This window comes from Ursus americanus, chromosome 6, assembly GCF_024610735.1.
Source record: "Ursus americanus isolate L20-20 chromosome 6, mUrsAme1.1.p, whole genome shotgun sequence".
Lineage (NCBI taxonomy): Eukaryota > Metazoa > Chordata > Mammalia > Carnivora > Ursidae > Ursus > Ursus americanus.
Genome location: NC_142132.1, coordinates 70154602 through 70177631, shown reverse-complemented (window position 1 = coordinate 70177631; position 23030 = coordinate 70154602).

Below are 23030 nucleotides of genomic sequence, written 5' to 3'. Positions count from 1 at the left end.
TTCTGATAGCTTTCTCACTATCTGGTATTACAAGAGATCCCAGGTTCATTTTTCATATTTCCTGCCCAGACCTGGAAATCAGGTATTTTTTTCCCTGGTTTCTAAAAATGATCAAGGGACGTTCGCTCACGGTTATCGGGCTGGCCACTGAATAAGGAAATACTCGTATGTAGATAGATAAATGGACCCACACATAAAATAACCTCATCAGTTCATATTGAGACTCCCAATTCACATCTAAGATTTCAGGGCTTTTATTTAACTTCCCCTGTCCTATCTGATCTTCTTTCTTGCACATCAAGAATATGGATTTTCAAAGACTACAGGGGATGATGGAATTAAAATGCAGTGTATCATGCTCATTTATCTTACACTGCACACATAACAGTCCCTCAATAACAATCCTAGCATTACCATCCACGCGATTACTGAAAACACTAACACATTTTTTTGGGGGTAAGCACTCCCTATTCTCCCCCACCCCTCATGGTTACAGTTGGGCTGTATCTACACTGTCAGTGCATAAACCATATCCTCTGAGCTTACCCTGACTTAGTTTATTGCTCAACACAAGTCCTTATGTTAATGTCTCTTCAGTCCATTGGTTGTCTGAAGCTACTTTTCTGGAAGATTCTTCAGAAAGTGTTCATGGGATCAACATTCCCTGAGTTCTTGCATGTTGATAAGAGTTTATGTCCTTTACACTTGATATAAAATCCTTGGCACACTTTCTTGAGTACATAAATATGTTACTCCATTTTCTTCTGAGATTGTTGTGGAAAAGTTGATGATAACCTATTTTTCTTTCCCTTATAAATCACCTACTCTTTTTTCTTCTAATGCTGAAAGGATTTATTTTCTTTACCTCTGAAATCCAGTTGTTCTACAAGAAAATGTCTTGGTGTTAGCTCTTCTGGGGTCATTCTTCTTAAATACACAGTATACGCCTTTCATATGTTGCTTCAATTTTTCTTTATTTCAAGAAAGTTTTCTTTAATTATAGTTTTCAGTATTTTATGTTCCATTGCTTTTTTGTTTTCTTAAGGAGCTCCTGTAAGCCATAAGATCTATCTTTCTTTGCCCATTTTCAATATTTGCAATTTTCTCTCATATTCTTTTTATTTCTTCATCTTTTTCTGACTTTACCATAATCTTTTTAAATTGAAGTACAATTAACATACAGTGTTATATTAATTTCAGCTGTACAAATAGTGGTTCAACTATTCTATACTCAGTGCTCATCACAGTAAGTGTACTCCTAATTTCCCTTATCAATTTCACCCATCCCCGACTCTCACCTCCCCTTTGGTAACCACCAATTTGTTCTCTGTACTTAAGAGTCTGGCTTTTTTTGTTTCTTTTTTGTTTGTTCATTTGTTTTGTTCTTAAATTCCACATACGAGTAAAATCATATGGTATTTGTCTTTCTCTGACTGACTTATTTCACTCGGCATTATACCCTCTAGGTCCATCGATGTTGGTGCAAATGGCAATATCTCATTCTTTATATGGCTGAGTAATACACCACATCTTCTTTAACCATTCACCTATGGATGGACACTTAGGTTGCTTCTATATCTTGGCTATAGCAAATAACACCACAGTAAACTTGGGGTGCGTGTATCTTTTCAAATTTGTTTTCATTTTCTTTGGATAAATACCCAGTAGTGGAATTACTGGATCATATGGTAATTCTATTTTTAATTTTTTGAGGAATCCCCATACTGCTTTCAACAGTGCCATACCAATTTGCATTCCCACCAACTTTCTTACATCATCCACAAAAGTAAACTCAAAATGTATTAAAGACCTAAATGTGAGACCTGACACCACTAAACTCCTAGAAGAGAGCATAGGCAGTAATTTCTCTGACATCAGCTGTAGAAACATTTTTCTAGATACGTCTCCTCAGGCAAGGGAAACAAAAGCAAAATTCAACTGTTGGGACTACATCAAAATAAAAAAAATTCTGCACAGCAAAGGAAATCAATCAACAAAACAAAAAGGCAACCTACTGAATGGGAGAAGATATCTGCAAATGATATATCCTATAAGGGGTTAATATTCAAAATATATAAAGAACTTATACAACTCAACACCATTTTCCTCTTTTTTATCTTCTATTTCTCTTAAGGCATTATGTTATGGTTATTCCTGTGTTCCTTCTAGGTTAGTCTTATTTTTTTTTTAAAGGCTTATTTATTTATTTGAGAGAGAGAGAGAGAGAGCTCAAGCACACCAAACAGGGAGGAGAGGGAGAGGGAGAGAATCTCCAGCAGATTCCCCGCTGAGCGCAGAATCCAGGGGTGGAGGGCAGCGGGAGGGGGGGCTCAATCCCATGACACTGAGATCATGACCTGAGCCAAAATCAAGATCGGACACTCAACCGACTAAGTCACCAGGCTCCCCCAGATTAGTCTTAATTTCAGAAATAAGTTTTATTTCTAATTCTTTCCTGAGTTATGGCCCCTCATTTCTGAGTGTTGATAATTCTGATTTATACTGTTCTTTTGTATCTGATATAATTTTCTACTATTTTGAAACGCCAGGTTTTGTTCTGTTTGTGGGCGTATCTTGCCATCACACGTCTCTCGTGTAGGGTTTTTATTCTGCTTCCTGGTCTCTCTTTTCTTATAATAATTTTGCCTGGGATTTGACTTTAATATTTTTCTGGTGTTCATTTTTATATGACGTTGGTTTTTTGAACTTTGAGAACGAGATGGGATTCAGGAACATTTCTCTAGCTTCACAGGGCTCCTTTCTGCTATTTTGCATAGTTTACATATACAGCCACTTGCTCTCTGGGGGTTCCTGGCCATGTCTTCCTCCCCAGTTGTGGTCTGGAATTACCCTTCCCCTCCCTGTTCATCCCCAATGTGTTCAATTTGTCCCCCTCTCTAGCAGTCCTTCCTGTGTGGGTCCTAAGAGGGAACCCCGTGGGTCAATTTCCAGCATTCCCACAGGCTCAATGGCTCTGGTCCTTCAGTCTTTCTTGCATGGACCCCTTGAGCAGACCTGGTATTGGAGTGAGCAAAACCCCACCCAGTTTTAGCGCGGTTCTGAAAAGGGACTGTTTTTTCCAGGGAACACCTGTTGGCTATTCGGGGTCTTCTTGTTCTCATGTCTATCAGCAGCCGCTCTACTGTTTCTTTCTTTCCCCCATGGACAACAATACCAGCATGACCTGTGGCTTGTTGGGGGTCTGCCCGACCTGTGCATTTTGTGATCCCGGGGATATCTTTTCATTTAGTTTCACTATAAATGTCCACGGGCTTTTGTCTTTGTTATCTAGTTTCTTACCTTAATGCAGGGATACAGATACAGTGAAAGCTATATTGCCATTGCTACCATTTTCCCGGGACCCTCTCCTTACCTGGCCGACCTTTAAACAGCCAGTGGTGGACTTCAGTTTGGTAGATATGGGATATATTCCAATTAGACTGTCCAATGAGGTAAGATATGAATGCGAGCAAAGGAATGAAAAAGAAAATGAGCAAGTATTAAAAAAAAATCTTGGGATCACACAGAGATCATTTGAGTGTACTTTGACAGCATAGAATCAGAGAAGGTACAGACACATAGACCTGATAAAAATGTATGAGATAATGGTGTAGCATTGGCTGGAGATAAAGAAACACTCAGAAAGAGACAAAGCCCACCAGGCCTTCCCACCCCACAGCCTTAAAACCAATACCACCCTTTCCTACAATTTGGGTCACCAAATTAGGCTAGTCCTATAAGAAACTCAGAGGAAATTCGTTGCTTCATTTACAATGCGTTTACATTTACAAACATATTCTGCCTTCGGAAGTGCAGGTAATTACCCCTGACATTGGAGTAAAATTTAAATGTGGACAATTAGCTGAACCCTTAGAGAATAATCTAGTTTCCTAGAGCTTATTGTTTTGAGTACAAGCTTTAGGTAAGCAAAGTACTATCAGAACGTGGTTTTACTCCTGGTGACTGTGGCCTGTATGAGAGCCAAAGCCCATGGGATCAGGATGTATGGGAATTGCAGGTGGCTCTGGAAACTTTCTATGGCAGAGAAGCGGCCTAGGAATCTCTCCGGAGGAAGGCACAACATGCCATCTGAGGCACTCTCCGGAAATGTCAGTTGTGAGAACGTAGTGCTCAGGGGTGTTTTTCAAGGGGAGGAGGAAAAGAGCACAAGAAATGGATGTCCTAGAATTCATAGGATCAGGGATGGTTTTCTTTGGTTCTTGAAGGAAGTCATCAGGGACAAGCTGATGGCTGGACATACAGCTGTTAGTGAATTCTTGATCGAATTACTGTGTTGGAGCCATTCTCCAATCTAAACGTCACAGTTATAGTACCACAGCCTCTTAGAATTTCTCATAATAGTCGGTAGGCACATCACCAGGCTCTAAAACCGTTACTAAGTCTATAATGACGCATGACAACTAAAAATGTCAATGCCGTAAAGAAAGATTAAGAATTCAGATTGGACTCTGGGGAAAAGAAAAACCCTTAGAAGCTTGAGACTAGCAAGTCACTTTGTCCAAGTTCCCACTTCTTGTTGGAATCTTGTCCACAGTGCCCTCAAGAGGTGTCTACCCAGCTTTGCTTGAACATTAGCAGACATACAAACAGCCTCGGGACTCAGATCTAGTCTCCCCCTCTTTCCTATCGACACAGATTCCTTAGATGATGTCAACCATTTGTTTGCTAATGACTCCTACACAGATATCCCGAACTGGATTCTCTCTTGTGCTCCAGTATAGCCAGATGCCTATTTGACATCTCCATGTGGATGACAAAGCATCTTAAGTGTAATACATCCTAAACAGAACCCCTGATTCTCTGCTCCCACCCTACCTCCTACCTCCACCTTATGTCCTTACACATTTCCCCAGATTTCCTATCCCAGCAAGTGGCACCATCTCCACCCCCTTGCTCAAGCTAAAAACCTAGAATTCATTTGGTTTCTTTTTTTCCCCACTCACTTCCATATCCAGTTCATCAGTACATCCTATCATACCTGCCTCCAAAATATATACGTGTTTTAAATTGACTTTATTTTTTTAGAGCCATTAGGTCCACAGGAAAATTGAACATAACGTACAGAGATTTCCCATCACCTTCCCTGCTCCCACTCATGTATGGCTTTTCTACTCTCAACATCCCCAACCACAGTGGTACATTTGTCACAACTGATGGAGCTACACTGACACATCATCGTCATCATCACTCAGTTCACAGCGCACACTGGAGTTCACTCTCAGTGCTGTAGATTCTATGGGTTCTGACAAACGTACAATGACATGAATCCGCCACTACAGTACTTTGCAGTATAGTTTCACTGCCCTAAAAAATGCTCTGTGCTTCACCTATTCATCCTTTCCTCCCCCCAACCTCTAGCAACCACTGATCTGTTTACTGTCTCCATAGTTTCAATGTTTCCAGAATGTCACACAGTTGGAGTCATAAAGTATACAGGCTTTTCAGATTGGCACCTTTCACTCAGAAATATGCATTCAGGGATCCTCAATGTCTTTTCATGGCTAGATAGTGCATTTCTTTTTAGCACTGAATATTATTCCACTGCGTAGATGCACCGGCATTTATTTATCCATTCACCAAAATATATTTTCAATTCATTCATTCTCCTCTACCTTCGTCCTGACCACCATAGTCCAAAACACTATTCTCCCAGGTTAGTTACCATGTTAGCCTCTTGACTGGTCTCCCTGCTTTAATTTTTGCCAACCACCATCTATTCTCTAAAAAACAGCCAGAATTACCTTCTTAAAGTGTAAATCAGGTGACGTCTCTTTCCTGAATACGTGGTTAGGGTTTCTAATACACTGGCTATGAGCCCGTGCACCCTGGAGGACCCGCGCAATGTGGCTCTCCCTGGATGTGATATATCGCTCACCTCCTGCTCCTTCTAAAATGTGGCTTTTCTCTCCCTAGTTAAACTTCAAGAAGAAAATGTTGAAGAGGTTTTCTTAGTGAAGACAGTGTTAGAGTTCAAGTTCGTGAGCTCCACAGACTGCTGCTCCCTCTCTACAAACCAGTCTTGAAGGAGGACTGCGAAGAATTCATAACCAAGAACAAAAGTGGAAACAAACTCTTGGGAGGTCCCTGAAGAGTCGGAGGAGTCTTGAACCCATGTGTGAGGTGCTGAGAGGGTAGCTGGAGACCGCAGTGAGGGCAGTTGGAGGAGAGCCTTCCCTGCTCTTGTCCTTCTCCCTCACTACCTCAGGTAGATCACCACTGCTGGTCCCCTACTGCAGGTGTCTGCAGCAGGAGCCCAGGCCACAGGCGCGCGTGTGTGTAATAACCTGGTGGTGCAAAACCCTGCTGGGGCAGACCTTCAGTGAAGGCAGTGACTGATGATCAGCCAGCCCTGGGCAATCACTCCCTCTTCCTTTCTCCTTCCTGCCCTTAGGACCCGTGAGTAATAATTCAGAGAGCCTGCCTGCTCCCACTGCTGCATCTCCTTGAGGTAGCACTCTCAAAGTGTGGTCCCTGGAGCAGCAGAATCTGCGTCACCAGGGAACTTGTTAGAAATGCACATTACCGGGTCCACTCCAGCCATATCAACATGAGACCTTGAGGGTGGGACTCAGAAATCTGTAGCAAGCTTTCCACATGAGTCTGAAGCAAGTAGAAGTCTGAAACCACCTCCCTAAGTGTGAAACCACCCTCCCTAAGCAGAAGTCTGAAACCCACCATATTTATAAGTGAAACCCTGAGCAGGAGAGTGGTAGGGCTGGGCATAACCAAGGATGGATCTGTGATGCCTCAGGACCTGCTTGGTCTTGAAGTTTATTCCCCAATCTCAACCTTAAGTTCTCCTGGCCTAAGCTGACTTTGGCCCTTTATCAAAATCATTACCAGAGTAAACCGATTCTCCCAAGGAAACACGAGCTCACCGATCAAAATAACTCCACAACTGTGGAGTGTAAGCTGTAAACAGAAAGGTAAAAAACTAAACAATAAACACCATGCAAAGCAGAGGTATTAAAAAAGATGCATAAAAGCTTTAAAGTACATATGAAAACCCTACTTAGGAAGATCAATGTGAGGCAAAAATGTGAAACCAATGAACTAAGTAAAAATATTAGCTATGGAGATCATAACACTTGAAATAAAAACACAACAGATGCGGGGCGCCTGGGTAGTGCAGTCGTTAAGCGTCTGCCTTCGGCTCAGGGCGTGATCCTGCCGTTCTGGGATCGAGCCCCACATCAGGCTCCTCCGCTGGGAGCCTGCTTCTTCCTCTCCCACTCCCACTGCTGTGTTCCCTCTCTCGCTGGCTGTCTCTCTGTCACATAAATAAATAAAATCTTTAAAAAAAAAAAACAAAAAAACCCCACAATAGATGGGATAAAAAGCAAGTTGGATGTAACCTAACAGATATGGAGGATGGAGGTAGAAGTATCAACACTGGATATTGTGAATTCCAGGAGGGCAGAAAAAAACCAGAAAGGGCACAAGTCACTAATTTCTCAGAATTAAAGAGTGCCAAAGAGGAGAGATAACAACATTAAAGACAGGAGAAACTTCTAATCTTTTTAGGAAAAGAGGAGATTACCTACAAAGGCACTGGGAGAAAATGATGTCAGAAGCCACATTAGCAGGACTGGATGGAAGAAGACAATGGAGTAACAGCTTTATGGCTCTTGGAACCTAGAATTTTATGTCCAGCTAAACTGTCATTTGAATATGTCGCAAAACTCTTTCAGGCATTAAATGTATCAGAAATTTTCTTACACTATGACCCACACCAGAAGCACCTGTAAGTAAGAGAAGAGAACCAAACTGATGCTACAAAAAATATGGGAGGGAAGGTGAAATTAAAAAGTTGGTAACCTTTATTCTAGCTTTAAGGAAAGCAAAAAGGTAGGATCAGAGAAAAGGCAAAAGACAAAGTATATCCATAAAAATTAAGAACCAAAAATCTAGGCGATAGCAAACTCTTGGGTTGAAGAGGAATGGGAAAGACAGAAGGCATGTTAGACATGACCAAATACTTGTCTTGTAGTGAAGAAGAGATAGATATTGACATATTTAAAGAATCAATGGAGGTTCTAAGTGCAGAGACAGTTACCAGAGGGACATATTTCATCAGAAGAAACTGAAGGAAACTTCAATTATGCAGTGGAATTTAGGAACAGAGAAAAACACATTAAACGAAAAACATGACATAGAACGGCAGAAACCTGTTCTAAAATTACAGTTGCTGTCATCAGTTTAAATGGTTAAACTAAAAAATAAACAGAAAACACAAAACAAATTAAAGAAGGAAAAAACCCCCCACAACTACATGTCTATAAGAGGCTCACTTGAAACTAAAATGACATTAAAAAAACTAACATTTAAAATTTGGAAAAAGAGACCCTACGTAAATATAGTTTGAAAGAAATCTGGGATATAATCTTACTAGTAAATACATCTAAAGACAACAATTATCATAAGATACAAAGGAGGACAATACACCTGGTAAAGGAACAAAGAGGAAGATCATATAACCATCATAAACACATTATCTCTAATAATTCAGCCTGGAAAAAGAAAAAAACAGCAGTAGACCAAACTGTGAGGAGAAAAAGGTTCGTCATTGCAGATGGACATTACAACAGTGCTCTCAGAAGCTGAGCAAACAGACAAAAAGAAACAGATGTACTGAAGATCTGAAGATTGTATGCATTACTCGTTAAATTCTAAATGCTCCAGAGTTCCCCAAAGTCTGACCCATTTAGGTCCAAAACTCCTTCAGCAGGGGACAGTCTCAGATGTCATCCCAGGTGGATTTTGTTCCTAAAAGTTTTGGAAGAGCCAAATTATTACACTGCACCACTCGGCACTACAGTGTGGTAAGGGCATCAAAACTAGTGTCGCCGTGAGGTTCCCAGGCACTTTCTCAGGATACAGTGGAAACCCCCAGGTCTGCTGTGCTGGAAGCTGGTCCAGTCTGGTGCTATTTAACATTTCTTTTCTTAACTTGGAGGATGCAATGATCAGACCAAAGACATATTCGAAAAGGACACCGTGAAAATCACACGGAAAGGTCAGTATGGCTGGGATGGTGATTATTACCAAGTTAAGTGTGACTCTCCTTTCCAAATGCTATTTCCTGCTTCTGGCATGTCCTCTCTCATCCCAGCACCATGTATTCCTCATCTTCTTGGCTGGCTGTCCCTCTGTTTTCTGTGCCACTTCCTAGACAGTTTACTGGACACCTTGTCGTGCTGTATTCCATTTATCTGTTTCCCTGGGTGTTTCCTCCACCAGACTCTGAGCTCCATGAGAAAGGGGGCCCTCGTCTATTCATCCCTCTATCCCTGGACCCTAGCAGAGTCTCTTAGAGTAAATATTTATTAAGTGAATCAGAAGCTAATCAAAAAAAGAAAAATTCTGTATTTAACTGCTACAAGAATGGCAAGATTGGAAATACTCAGTTGATGCTTTGAACAATCCAGAGACCATAAACACTCCCCTAAACAAAGACAACAAGTGAAGAAATGGAGGATCCAATGACAAAGGCCACTGGTCAGAGGTCAGATAACGTGCTGCAAGGAATCACAGACCAGAACGACCAATCTGTCATAGGAAGGCAGAAAGGACATTTTCCTCCAAGGAGCAATGTGTTTCAGAGGGGTGCTGATGTCCACCAAACCCCTGCTCCCACTTTTGGAAACTGAAGGAACCCTGAAGTCAGCTCTGCTCATCCAACTTGAAACCATGGGGCACCTCGGTGTTTCAGGGGCAGGGTGCTGAGAGTATAAGCGGCACTTTGTGCTCGGGAAGTTTTCAGCTTCTCTCAAGAATGGGGACACATGCTTTGGATTATACCGGGCCATCACCCCTGCCAGGCTCAGCTCCATCCCTTCAGAATCTCCATCCCTGGGGCCCAGAGGTCTATCCTTCAGGCCCAGTGAAGAGGAGTGGGAAGCATCTTTTCTCTTGGCTGCTTAGCCTGAGCTGCTGAACCATCCCCACAACCCAGGAGCACTGCTCATGTGTCATCCCGTGACCCCTGTAAACAAGAGGTCCCTCTGCATCAGATATATACCGCTGATCTCTCAAGGAGAGTAACATATTTGGCCATAAGCAACCATGATGAGGTCAGACACCTGGGATCCAAGACATGGTAAGTACTACGGTGACCAACTTGGTGGGAAAAAGGTCACATTTTAGGATGCTGGACCACACTGTACAGATAAGGCTTCCAACCACATACCGAGGGTCCCACATACCGAGTGAGGCCTCATGCTCTCTTTTCCAGGCTGGCATAAAAAAAATGTTATCAAAGGTACAGGAGTCTCTGCTGACATGCCAACACCAAACTGGTCGTCACCATATGGCCTCGGGCAGTAAACACTCCCATTTGACTGAAAAGGAATTCCTTTCCCAGAGAGCAAGCACCATGCCCGATCCCAGCAGGCTGCCTCTGGACCTCAAAGCCTTCCTTTTGACGTGTCCTTCACCATGGTGGCCCTCCCCCCCCAGCGCTGACACAGACAACAGGCCTCTGTCTCTTCCTATCACCTTAGGCTGCTCAGTACTGTGGGGAGAGCACCTTCCTTGTTCCTGATTCCTGAACAGCTTCTCACCAGAGCCTCTGGGACCAAGAGGCAAACTCCTGTGCAGAGGAAAGATTTGATGAGCTCCTTCCACCAGACAAACAAATCCTTTTTAAAGCCCTACTTGTCATCCTCTCCCAGCCAACACGTCAGGCCCTAAGTGAAGCCTGAAAACACAGAGCTGGGAAGTACTATGTCAAGTGTGATGTCCCCTGAGCCTCTCTGAGGCACTCAGAACCATGTCGACTAAAATTGTTTCTCTACGCTGTCTTCTGTCAGCATGAGCTTATTTTTCTGATAATCCACACTCTTCCATTCAATGAGTATTTTACCAAAGGGCCATTTGCCAGGCTCAGTGGCAGGCGGTAAGGGACAGATTGGTGAATGAGACAGAAGTGGCCTTTGGTGTGGCTCGGCTTACTACATGACAGTGAAATGAGCGATATGACAGAGAGGAACAGAGGGGACTCTGGGAGCTCCCAGGTGGGGAGGGAAAAAGATACTGAGCCTACGTCCAAAGGGTGAGCGGGTGCTATCCAAGCAAGAGGGTCTGACGGCAGAAAGCGGGAGGCACAGAGGAGTATTCCAGGCAAAAGGCTTACTGCGTGGGAATCATAGAGGACTTAGCAAATGGTTCAGTGGCTGGACGCTGGATGCAAAGGGGGGTTTCTCCAAAGATGAGCTGGAGAGCAGCTGGAGAGCTGCGTCACGGGATGAAGATCCTTGTGACCTACTTCGGAATTTATCTGAAAGGAAACGTGGAGCCACCGAGGCCCAGACATAGGAGAGGTGAGTTGCTCATTACTCAGGGCCAGTGAGGGGCAGCGAGGGGCCTGGGTCTCCACCCCCGCATTCCAGCACATGCAGCAAGAGCCCATATAAGACACCCCAAAGGCTTTAGACAGGACATCACTCATCAGCTTAGACAACTTTGTCAGCACCTCAAGTTCTACTCTTTCATTTATTATTGGCCTTCTTACATATTACCTGGCAACAATGCCAGGGAGGACGCCATCAGCACAGTAAACAAGAAAGTGCTGACCTGTCATTCTGCCAGGCCCACTCTCAGTGACTGCTCTAAAAACCAGTCTTTGTTACACCACATGGTCGCTCCGTAATGGAATTGCCATCTGTGCAAAATGCCCAGTGATACATTTAATTTAGTCCAATTAATAGCTGCCAACAACCCCTGTCATTCTTCTCTCTTTGAAATTCCAAGTCCACCCATCAGGGATTCCAAAGAGGTTTCTGTGCAGTAAATTGTTTTGTCAACCCAGGGAAGTGGGGACTCCTTGGCAACTCGAGGCTTTGATCCAATTGCCTTCCAGCAAAAATTGTCAGGGAAGGCCTGTGAGAGCCAGGGTCAAACTTCTTATTCATATTTTTTAGATAAAGCAAGGAGGCTCAGTAACTTTCCCTGGACCCGAAGGAGAGATTAACAAAGGAGGAATGACTAAGCCAATACATCAAAGTGCTTCCCTGATTTTTTTATTATGAATATCTTACTGAGTGCTTATCTATCATTTCTGAACTTCTGTATGACTTGCGAAAGCTGAAAGTCTAGAAAGAATGGGGAGAAGCAGATCGGTGGGAGTGGAGAGACATTTTATTATAACTTGTATTTCCGAAAGTGATATCTCACTATTCTTCTTTATTCATTGAATAGAGGACAAATTGATATAAAAAGCTGATATAAGAACTATAAGCACATCCTTATTACGAGTGTGTCCTATACGACGTTTCCATTGAATACTGTAGGCCTTCATCTGGAGGTGATTTTTTTTTTAAGTGTGAAATACCTCTTTTTGGAATATACAGCATTGTTTTAGGAAAAATAGCGATAGTTTTTACTGCCCATTTGAGTCTTCAACATCTTTTTTTTTTAAGATTTTATTTATTTATTTGACAGAGAGAGAGAGCAGGAGCAGAGGAGTGGCCGAGGGAGAAGCAGGCTCCCTGCTGAGCAAGGAGCCCAACACGGGCCTTGCTCCATCCCAGGACCCTGAGATCATGATCTGAGCCGCAGACAGACGCTCCACCAACTGAGCCACCCAGGCGCCCCGTGTCTTCTACATCTTACAAAAGAACGTGAACTGGATGCTGAAGTGGAAGAGATATCAGAGGTGGCATTATTCATTTCTCAAAAACGCCCTAATGTCTCCAGTTAGGAAAAATCTGGAATTACGTATAGTAATACAGTAATAGATTTTAGTCTTGTGACCACCAACTTTTAAACAACTTACAAGAAATGGCCACTTTGGGATTACATAGTGTTCTTATAGGAACATAAAGAGGCCATCTGGTTCTTAGTATATGGTGCTGTGGAGAACAAGAGTTAACACAACAGGTTCAACAACACTCTCCTTAGAAAGGCCTGTTCAGGGGCACCTGGGTGGCTCAGTCGGTTAGGTGTCTGCCTTTGGCTCAGGTTATGGTCTCAGAGTGGAGTCCTGGGATCAAGTCAAGGTCCCTGCTCAGTGGGGAGTCTGGTTCTCCCTCTCCCTCTGCTACTCCCCTGACCATGCTCTCTCTCTCTCTCTCTCAAATATATAAATAAAATCTTAAAAAAAAAAAAAAAGACCTGTTCACATGGTTGGCCCTTGGCTGGCATCTGTGAATTCAGATTTCAAATTTCAAATAAACCACAAACAACGTGGTTTATTTTTTTTTTAAGATTTTATTTATTTATTTGAGAGAGAGAGAGAAAAAGAGACAGAGAGCACAAGAAGGGGAGGGGTAGAGGGGGAGGGAGAAGCAGACTCCCCGCTGAGCAGCAATCCCCATGCAGGACTTGATCCCAGGACCCTGGGATCATGACCTGAGCCAGAGGCAGATGCTTAACCGACTGAGCCACCCAGGTGCCCCAACAATGTGGTTTATATTGAACACCTGCTTTCCTTCTAGAGTCTAGAATCTTGGTACCTGTGAGGCAGGGCGTGCCTACGGGACCAGTATCCCCAAAACAACGTGGGCACGGAGTTCCTAATGAGCCTCCCTGGTAGATGACCTTCTACACATGTCACAACTCTGCTCTGGGTCTTAAGCAGAGGATTCCACTGAGGCAGGAAACTCGTGGCGGTCTGCACTTGGTTTCCTCTAGATTTTGCAACATGTGCCTTTTCCCTTTGCTGATTTTGCTTTATATCCGTTGGCTGCAATAAGCCGTAGTCATGAGCATGACTATATGGTGAGTCCTCCTAGTAAATCCTGCAATCTCCAGGTGGGCTTGGGCACCTCGAACATAAGGTGCCCAGTTAATTTCATCTTTGACAAACAAGCTTCTCTGCTACCTTTCCACATACTGATGCAGTTCGTTTGTTCGTTCATTTGTTTGTTCATTCATTCATTCATCACTCACTCTTTCATGTCTACAAAGTGCCAGAGGTGGGCTACATGCTGGCAGTATAGCTTTTCCCAGTATCTGCAGAGCCTAATCCTTCTGCTTCGGTCAGGGGCTCCCTGAGCAGCCCTTCCCAAGGGCACTGTCCTCCCTCTCACCCTGACTACGTAGTAAAAGGTATCAAGGTCAGGCCTCAACCATAAGGTTTGAATCCCTGTGTGTACAGGAAGGGGTCTGGGCACATCGTGCTCCAAGCCTTCTGGGTGACTTCAGCATGAAGGCAGGGTTGAGGCCGAGGACCACAGATCTATCCCTTTATCTTATTTTCCTTCATCGCACTTAGTGTTATGTGGTAAGTTTTCTTTATTTTTTTTAAAATGCTGCCTGTCTTCCAATTAGAAAATACATTTGATAAGAGCAGGGCATTGGTCTCTTGTGTTCACTGTGATGTCTTTGGTGCTTAGAACAGGACCTGCCATATAATAGACACTCAGTAAATATTTGTTAAATGAAAGAACATATTATGTTCATTCGAATGGCATTCAGAGCTCTCCATGATCTGAAAAAGCCAACTCTTCCTGCTGTTCTCATTCCCTTCTCTCATATATACTCCACGCACTGTGGACTATAATGGTTCCAACTCATTTTTCATATTCATCAGTCTCTCTCTATTGGAGCCATCTGGGCACATATACCTCTGCCTCCTCCACGAGATGGGAGGCGCCGTGTCTCCCTGGGCTCTCTTAGCACGGCTCTGCTCAGAGCAGGTGTTCAGCCTGTGAGCTGCACCAAATGCATTCTGGATCCATGAAATCAACCACATTTCAGAGCAAGGATAATTAAGCCACTGATTTTAATTAAGCCACTGGATGAACAGCTCCCCAGAAGAGAGGATTACAGCCACTGTCTTACTCCTAGCTTGGTACCTTGATCCAAATTGCCAGTGGTTACAATGCCTGACATCACCGGCTGATGCATGCGTGCCTTGCTTTTCCTACATTTAATGCTTGATCAGCTGGGCCAGCATTTGAGACCCTAGTGGCAAGAATGGGAAGTGACGGGGCTTCCAGGCTGCCAAAGCGGAGGTTCCAGCACTAACCCCGGGTCAACTTTCTCTGCTGTTCACGTGCCGCGGGGAACTTGATTAGGAAGAGCTGGGGACCTCGCAGGTGTCCCTGTGGTACAGAGGGCTTCCTCAGGACAGCTCTGGGGGGTGCAAACTCTTCACCTCGGTCTCCAGACGCTTTAAACACAAGCCAAAGGAAAGCTCCCTGGGGGAATTTAAGGGACATTTCACTTCTGTGGGTCTCCTATAACAAAACTTATATTGGTTTCCTTATTGTAGAATGGATATGAGATTTTTCTTTATTCTTTGAACAAATAGGATCGTATTCCAAATTCTTCCAGCTATTTTGGGGTGAATTTTATGTATATAAAAAAGGGAGATGCTATAATTCTCTGAAAAAACATTCCCTCCAAAAAAAAAAAAAAAGGAAGATAATATTATGTGCAGAATCGAACTAAGGACATTAAAATTCCAGCTTCGTCACTTACCGGCTTTGGGTCCTTAAACAATTTACTTAGTCACCCTGTGCCATACTTTTCTCATCTATAAATCTGGTGCAATGATAGTCGCCTACCTGGTAGACAGTTATGAGGATTATGTAATTCAGTATGTGTAACACACTTTGAACACTGCCTAGCGTGAAGTTAGCACTCGATAATTGTTAGCGATTGCTAACAATTTCTAGCTATCCCTGGAAATTCAGTGTAAAAATTGAAACATTGAAGTTTTAAAAGAAATGTGTTCATCTAATATTGGAACGGGGATGCCCTTTTTAAGTAGAGCACTCCAGACTGAAGTCACAAACCATCATGAATAAAATTCACAAATGCAAAATGCAGAAAAAATTCTGCAACGCAGGATATAGTTAATACATAAAGGAGCTCCAATGTATCGACAATAAAAAACAATTAACACCCCTATAAAAATGGGCAAAAGATTAGAAGAGTTAACTGATAAATGAAAAAACATGGTCAAAAACACGCAAAAGCTTCAAGAAAACATACATACTTAAATTGCAGTACGCAACGCTTCCTCTATCAAAGCAAACTGCAAAGCTTTGATGAAATCGAACGCAAACACCGTCAAGAGGGCAGGGAAATGAGTGTGTCACACACTGCCACCAGGAACTGCAACCTGAGGATGCCAGCTTGGCCACAGGTGTCAGAACCTTGACATTTTTCATCCTCTTAGATTCAGCAAGTCCCCTTCCAGAAGCTATCGTAGGCAGATAATTATGGATACCTACCAAGGCTCATCAAAGCACTACTTACAGCAATCAGTGAACAATTTTCACCAACCAAAATACATAACGAAAAGATGTAATTTAAATTAGCAATTTCCTCAGCAGCAATTACAAATGACGTTGAAGCAGGATGTTCGATGACGTGAACAAACGTTCAAAACATATTTTTCAGTAAGGCAATAAAAGACAGGATGTACAATAGGCACTTTTTTTTTTTTTAAAAAGCATATGTAAAGAGAAGAAATACTGGAAAAACAGTGGCTATTTCTGAGCAATGAGGTGGTGGTAGGTGTGTTCTTTCTGTCTGTCTTATTTACACATTCCCTGTTGGGCATGAATTAATTTCATGAAGCAAGAAGTTATAACACAGAGACAGACAGACAGACAAAAAGGCAGCAGGAGAATCTGATCGCTTCAGCAATCCTCTCTGACTTCCACCTTGTGAGATGAACTAAATCCATGCCCTAGGTGCACCAAAGCTCCTCCTCTTATTTTCCTTCTCACCTCTGGGTTTAGGCAATGTCTGTGATGTTCCCCATCCCAGCTGCCGCTGGGGAAAAAACTGCGTGGCCTCTCCTCCGCCCCCCTGCCCCCTCCCCACCGTTTATACATAGTCTAGAATAAACAAAAACTTTGTTTTCACAAGAGAACCTTATTATTATTACTTATTATTTGCTGAACATCAACAGTTCTTTATAAAAAGCGACGAGTGATCTGTTCTAAATTAGGCCAACTAATAAGTGCCTGGCTCCCGGGAACAGAGCCACCTGCCAAATGCTTTCGAGTTTCGGGTCTATTAAAAGCCATCCCCCTGCAGACTCCTCTCTGCAATCAGGAGAAAGGCACTGGGTGGACAGCACTGTTGAATGTCTTACAGATTCTAGCAACATCGATACCGTGGGATGGTGGATCCCTTCTCTCTGCGACTGGGAGCTTAGAGCGGTGTGGTGGGTGACAGTCACCGTCTCGAACCCCAGCTCCATCTCTGGTTCCCTTCTGACCTTGGCTGGCGTGGCTCAGTCACACAGTGTACATCAACATCCCCCCCGAGATGTCAAGCAGGAGAGTTCTGCTGTGGAGACAGGGCTGGGGAGGAGGGAAGCGGGAGGAGCACGGATGGCTTGTGTGCATGGAGCTGGATAAGTGGGGGGTGGGCAGGAGCAAACAGCCTGTCTGTGACCTTCACTTACAGTCCCAAGGAGAAAAACAGAAACATAGATGTGCAAATATTCACTCACTTTTCCATATTTTCTAAACTCTTCAACATTTCTTAAAGAGATAAGAATATCTTAATCAACTTTTTATTCAAGCATAACACATACACCAAAAAGCGACAAATTGTTAAGTGTGTGCATCAAGAAATGGAAGATGCCAGGACCCAGAAACTCCCCCCCCCCATGCCCTTCCTTATCTCCAGTCCCTCCTTTACCCCAAAGTTAACCAATATGCTCACTTGCAACACCACGGATGATGTGTTTTTGTTTGTGAGATTTTTTTTCCATGTTTCATTTGACAGTGTCTCTTTATTTTCATGCTGTGTAATATTCCAATATGTGAGTATCCTACGATTTATTTACCCATTGTATTGTTGCTAAGCACGTGAGCAGGTTCCATGTTTCCGGCTGTTATGGGAATGCCTCCTAGACCTGTCTCTGGCCCCCATGTGCAGCAGACTTCAGAACGGAATTGCTGGGTCGTCTGGCACGAGTGTATTCAGCTTTACTGATCCTGTCAAAGAGTTCTTTACAAAGTGAGCGTATGAATTTACACACCCATCAGCAGTGTATGAGAGTTTCACTTGCTCCACATCCTTGCCAACACTTGGTCTTAAGCATCTTTTAAAATTTAAATTACTGAGTGGGTGTGTGGTGATGCGAACCAGTAATCTAGTTAGTAAATATGTCTCTGAGTTCTGTGAGCTATTCTGGCAAATTACTCAAACCCAAGGGGGGGGGTCACTGGAACCCCCAATATATAGCTGGTCAGTCAGAAGCACTGGTGATGGCCTGAACTTGAGATTGGCAACGGTTGGCAGATGGAGAGAGAGAGGCTGACTTGTACCACTGGGCCCCTAACTTGTTGGGTGTGATGCTATCTCTAGGTAGACAGGATCGGAATGGAGTTAACTGCTTGGTGGGGTGTAAAAAAAACAAAAACAAAAACCAAACACACACACTGGAACTGGATGCGGAAACGTTAGATGGGATAAACTGTGATTTTAATCTGTAGTTCTTGGATAGCAATGTCCAACAACTTCTCATATGCTTACAGTCCATTTGGAGAATTTATTTTGTAAAATGCCTACTCAACTCTTGTGTCCAATCTGGTTTTTTGAATTCTTTTTTTTTATACGCAATTAATGAATCGTTGAACAGAAAGAAAGAAAGAAAGAAAGAAAGAAAGAAAGAAAGAAGGAAAGAGAAAGAAAGAAAGAAAGAAAAAAGAAATAAAGAAAATTTTTAAAAACTCATGTTAAAAGGGTTGGAGAAGAGAAAAAGATGCACAAATTCAGGAAATTGTGTGTGTGCACCTGTATGCGTGTATGTGTTTTAAAAAAAGATACTGAGGAGTTCCAGTTGAAGATGGCAACCTAGGCAGCAATCACCTCTTCCATGGAGCACACCGAGTTACACCTAGTGGTGGAAGACTTGCTCCTGAAGAAGACCTGGGGGCTGACTGAACGGCTACTGAACAACCCAAGATGGAGAGAAGGGCAAGAGAACAGCGAGAGAGGAGCCACAGTACCAAGGGGAACCCCAGCCTCTATGCTGCGAAGAGCAGTGGGGGGGGGGGACAGCACTGAGAGATGGAACAGATCCCTCTGTCCTTGGGCACAGGAAAAAAGAGCAACCAGTATATAAAAGAGACAACACTAGAACTTCACCAGGCAGTGGAGGAGCTGCCTGAAAGCTCTCCGGGTCAGAGGGATTGGAGAACGACACAGTGTATGTTCTCACCTCACCTTCAAAACCCACTCCAGAGCAGGGTCTGGACACCATAACGGGCAGGTCTGGAATAACAGGCACCTCCCAATGCTTTAACTGCCGGGCCCGGTCATCCCAGGGAGCTTGTAACCCCAGCAAGCCCAAGGTCCGCAAGCCCACACCAGCCCAGGTAGCACTGAGCTATGAAAGAAGGAAGGAAGGAAGGAAGGAAGGAAGGAAGGAAAGAAAGAAAGAAAGAAAGAAAGAAAGAAAGAAAGAAAGAAAGAAAGAAAGAAAAGAAAGAAAAGATACATATTGAAAAGAAAGAATATATATATTGAAAAGAAAGAAAGAAAGAAAGAAAAAGAAAGAAAGAAAGAAAGAAAGAAAGAAAGAAAGAAAGAAAGAAAGAAAAGCTTCAGTTTTAAAGGGTAGAGGAGCTGCAGGGACACTCTCTTCCACTCCACCTTAAAAGCCCAGACTGGAACAGTGTGAAAATGAAGGGTTGGAAAAATATTCGCCAGGCAAATGGAACCAAAAAAAAAAAAAAAAAAAAAAAAAAAAAGTTGTGCTAGGAATACCTGCACCAGATTACATAATGATAAGGGGGTCAACCCAACAAGAGAAGAGAGCAATTGTAAATATCTACACAGCCAACACTGGAGCACCTAAATACACAAAGCTGGTATTAATGGACACAAAGAGAGAAACTGATGTTGGTACAATAGTAGAAGTCACCAGAGTAAAAGGGAGAAAGCAAGGAATACAGTCAATGATGTAACAGGCCAGATGGCAGCTACACTTGTGAACAACACTGCGTAATGTCGTACACCTGAAACTAACATAACATTGTATGTCAACCGTACTCAAATTAAAAAAAAATACCAAAAAACATAAAAAAGATTATTTATTTACTTTCTTGCTTACTCACTTATTTGAGAGAGGGAGAGAGCGAGACAGCGAGAGAGCACAAGCAGAGGGAGAAGGAGAAGCAGACTCCCCGCTGAGCAGGGAGCCTGACTTGGGGCTTGATCCCGGGACTCCAGGATCATGACCGGAGCCAAAGGCAGGCGATCAATGGACTGAGCCACCCAGGTAGGTGCCCCTGGTTGTTTGAATTCTTATCACTAATTTGAAAGCATTATTTCTGTACCCGGTGAATTCTTGGTCAGATGTATACATTGTAAATATTTTTTTGCACTTGTGCCTAGTCTTTCTTAATGGTGTCTTCAAGTGTTTATATTTGGTGATCTGCGTTTCTCACTTTTTCCCTTTATTGTCAGTGGTTTTTGTGTCCTTTCTAAGAAATATCACCTCAAGGTAATCAAGTTATTTTTCTATGTTTTTTTGTAAAGGTTTTATAGCTTTTGCTTTTACACGTAGGTCTGTGATTCAGTTTTTGTTCATGGTGAGAGGTACAGGTCAAGGCTCATTATGCCTCACATGGATATCCAGCTGTTTCCATATTTCAGCATCCAGATGACACTGCATTGGTGCCTTCATGAAAAATCAAGTGGCTTCAGGACTTCCTTGATTCATGAATTCTGTATTCCTTTCTATTATCTGTTTGTCTAGCCTAACATCAATTCTACACCGTCTTAATCAGCACAGCTTTGTAATTTTTGGAATCTCGTAGTATCACTATGTAAATTTGTTTTTGATTAGTCTACATTTCTTGCTGTAGACTTTGTAATCTGTTTGTCAATTTAAAAAGCCTTGGCTCTTAGTGCTAGAACCTTCCTATCGCCCTTAGCCAGATGATACAGAGACAGCAAAGAGTGAAATGTGCATCAAACAGTTGGAAATCCAATCAAAACATCCCCAGACCCACTAGCTCCCTGAAACATTAAGTGTCTTGGATCTTCACTTCCTTTCTAACTCCTGCTGTCTTTCTGAATAGACTTCACTCCTGGCCTTTCTAGATTAGACTCTTCTTTCTTGGACTGGATGCTGTTCACTTTCTTCAGTTTGGGCTCTTGGCACTTTGAGAACTTAGCCAGTCAACACTTGCCTCTGGCTCTTTCAACTCCTGATAACCACCTCTCCCCTCCGGGACCCTCACCCTTGGACCACCCTGAGGTCAGGCCCTCAGGGTGTGCCCTGGTCCTCTGAGGGAGCAATGGACAGATGATTCCTGAAAGTATGTTGGAAATCACTAGGTAGGGCCAACTCATGCCATGTTAGGACCTGAGCTAATAAGCATGCATGTGTGTGCTTGTGTACGTATATGTGATATTTGAGCAATATTTATTTTGACGCTTCTAGTACATTCTTAGGCAACATATAATCTTTCCAGATTTATGCTAAAAAGGAACACTGCCATGCTTACAAATCTCTTCTGCTGTAAACTTGTATTCAATTTATTCCCTTCAAAGAAAATCTAGGGCATCATATTTTTGATACTCTGTTTTTATTATGGTAATACCTGTATATTGAAACACCTAAGTTATCATCCCACAAAGGAGGCTTTTAAATCAGTCTGTTTATGATATTATCTTACTTTTTTTTTTAAAGCACCTTGTTCTACAATTTTTCTTTTACATGAATATCTGCCCCTTCAGCTGCACCGAAATGAGCATTATCCAGTCTGCTTGAGTCATGCCCAGGAGAAGGCTTTCTATAGAAGTATGTCTGAAAGGACCTCAGCCTGCAGGGAGTTCTGGGGGCCATGGTGTGACAGGTGCTGCACCTGACGTTCACGAAGCGAGGAGAGAGGGCACATCTCTATTTCATCGAGACGTGTGCAATGACACGAGTGACATTTATATGCAAGGGTGTGAAATAATACATGTAAAAGTACTTGAAAACCCCTGAAGAGTTATGCGAATAGAAGACATGGTTACTAAATAGCTCTGCATCACAGGGAAGGGCTGACGACCGGGAAGCGAGCACGGAGGAAGGGAGTAATTCCAATCGGGGGCATCGAGCAGGCGTCGTGGAAGAACTTAGAATACGGGCAGGCAAAAATACGATGGAGCAAATTATTAATACACACAACAATTTGGGCGATTCTCCAGGGCAGTATGCTGAGTGGAAAAAGCCAATCCCAGAAGGCCGCAGGTTGTAGGATTCCATTAGGCAGCATTTTGGAAATGACAAGATTACAGAAATGGAGACCAGATGAGTGGCTGCCAGGGATTGGGGGAGAGAGGTGTCAGGGCAGGAGTACTTTTGAAAAGGCAACAACAGTGACCCTGGTGATGGAGCCACTCTCCTTCTGTATGCTGACTGTGGTGGTGGACACATGAGCCAACCTATACGATAAAACTCTACAGAACTAAGCACACACACACACACACACACACACACGAGTACAAGGCACACTGCTGAGATCTGCATGCAATCACTGAACTGCACCAATGCCAATCCCCTGGTTGTGATATTCTACGAGAGTTTGGCAAGAGGTCACCACAGGGGGGACTGGGTAAAGGGTACGTGGGATCTCTCTGTTATTTCTTACAATGGCATGTGAATTTACGATGATTTCAGTCAGAAATTCAGTTAAAAAGACAAGTAGCACCTTAACAGGTAGAGATGAGTTGGCATGTGAGGGGGTCTGTGGGAGAAGAAGCCTTCAAGGTGGAGGAAGAGATTGGGTTGAGACGCATGAACCCTAAAGACGTGGTCAGAAAATGGTAATTGCAAAACCAGTCACAGCAGCATAAACATTTATCCATTATCCATTTATCCATTTATCGAGCAGCATGGAGGCCAGGCATAGAGCTTGTCATTCATTAAATCATGTCGGACCACACAACCCCACAAAGTGGATACTATTATCCCCATTCAACAGCTGACTTAGAGGGTGGAGCTCCTTACCCAGGATCATGCCACCCGCAAGCAGAAGCACATACGCTCTGAGCCACATAACTTGATGTTCCCAGGGGTGCCAAGGAGTTCTGAG